General features: G+C 43.9%; 1 long non-coding RNA gene across 1 annotated transcript in view; it reads right to left on the bottom strand.

The window, feature by feature from the left end:
• Positions 1-352: 352 nt before the first annotated feature.
• The window catches only part of LOC107835191 (uncharacterized), an 8,130-nt gene continuing 6,811 nt past the window's right edge, over positions 353-1,671 (bottom strand). Inside the window, exon 3 of the long non-coding RNA XR_001661022.1 lies at positions 353-436. This is a non-coding gene — a long non-coding RNA (uncharacterized LOC107835191). The remainder of the gene's footprint in view (positions 437-1,671) is intronic.

Below are 1,671 nucleotides of genomic sequence, written 5' to 3'. Positions count from 1 at the left end.
TATTTAATTTACCATTAAAACATTCTAATGGTTAATTTGCAGTATTTTGAAAGTTGATCAAATATAATGTAGGAGCCATTTATCCTTTCTGGTGTTTATCGCCACCAGGGGGCGTATTTTATTTTGAGTTCTGAGTGTCTGATGGGGGATGGGTTATTTAAGGTCAATCATGATTCTGTTCAGGTGTTGTTAATAGGTAGAGGCAAACAGTTTTCTACTGTGCTTGGTTTTGGATGTATGTCGAATTTATGTGGATCTTAAGGAAACCAGTAAGACAATGGATAATGTACTGTAAATAAATGACTTAACTTTATATCAAACGGAAGATCGGCATGCTGAATCTTAATTGAGCGCACGTAAAACCAACGCCTTTCAACAACAACCACCAGTAGCCTAAAATATAGGATTTTAGCCGCTACAGTCCCCATTATTAAATCTACTTAAGTAAAGTACAGATACACGAAAATTGTACTTAAGTTACTTCCCACCACTGCTTTTTTGAGTCTATTTCAGTGGTCCCCAACCCCCGGTCAGTGGACCAATCGGTACCGGGCCGCGCAAGACATAATTAAATATTCCGTTTAATGTATTATTTGACTCTGGATGATCTTTTATTTTGAAAATCCTTTAACCGGATTCTCTCGGTTACTTGCGCGCCAACGCTGAGCCAACAAGCAGCAAAATGAGTAAGAAACAGATCAGGTGTCTTTGGAAAGTTTATTTGCAAAGGGGAAAAGGCCTAGAGAAGAGACAGGAGAATGGATTTATCCCGGACCGGTAGGTGAGTCCCACATTACAAGCCCGCTCTGCATAACATGCGGCAACCGGCTGCTAATGAGGCAATGAAGCTTCAAACTGCTTCGCCACGTAGAGACCAAGCAGGCTGTGGATATATACCTCCAAACCTCTGTGACCACATCGGTTCGTGTCTCCAGCCACAAGGCAGGAGCAACACACCACACGAACCGATTTCACTCACGAACATCGCGATTCCAGAACATAGTGTAGTGGTATAGAAATATACATAATTTCACACAAATAGTTTCCAGGTGAGAAGTTCCGGTTCTTGAAGTGGGCGTGGTGTATATAGGGGAGCTGCGGCGCTCATTCAGGTATGTGTCGTCTTTGTTCTCCCACTGTGTGGCTTGCTCCGGTGGACTCTGGCAGCAGAAAGCAACAAATCGCTGGCTGGTGCATGTTGCGCTGATGTTTTGGTGGTAGGTGTTCTCTCTCCCTGCACTTTAGCTGATCTTAGTCAGAAAATCTAAACTGAAGTGTGATCGTAGGTAAAACGCCACTGCGCTGCATTCCTTTTCTTCCTCGGTCTGCGAGTGTGTGTGCATGTTTTGTGGATCAGCAGGTAAGAAATTAGCACTCACTAAGCTCCAATTTCTTCTAGTTTTATTTAAAATGGTGACACATTTTTTTTATATAGGTTTCGCACAGTTAACCATTGCTGCTCTGTCTACGTTGGTTTCCCGGATCTGTTCGGCTTTGTTCTGCGCCGGCTACGTAAATCTCCCGGATTTCTGCACAATTGTTTTCAAGTTGGACTGTGGCGGCGTTATTCGCCCTAATTGGAGCGGTGTTTGGGGTGTGGCATCGGCGCGCCCGTTTCATCTCCCGCTGTGGCAGGGCCACGCCTGGTCTTAATGTTTTAACTTGTATTGT

Source organism: Poecilia formosa, unplaced genomic scaffold, assembly GCF_000485575.1.
Source record: "Poecilia formosa unplaced genomic scaffold, Poecilia_formosa-5.1.2 Scaffold1186, whole genome shotgun sequence".
Classification (NCBI taxonomy): domain Eukaryota; kingdom Metazoa; phylum Chordata; class Actinopteri; order Cyprinodontiformes; family Poeciliidae; genus Poecilia; species Poecilia formosa.
This window is presented reverse-complemented; position numbering and strand designations above follow the sequence as displayed.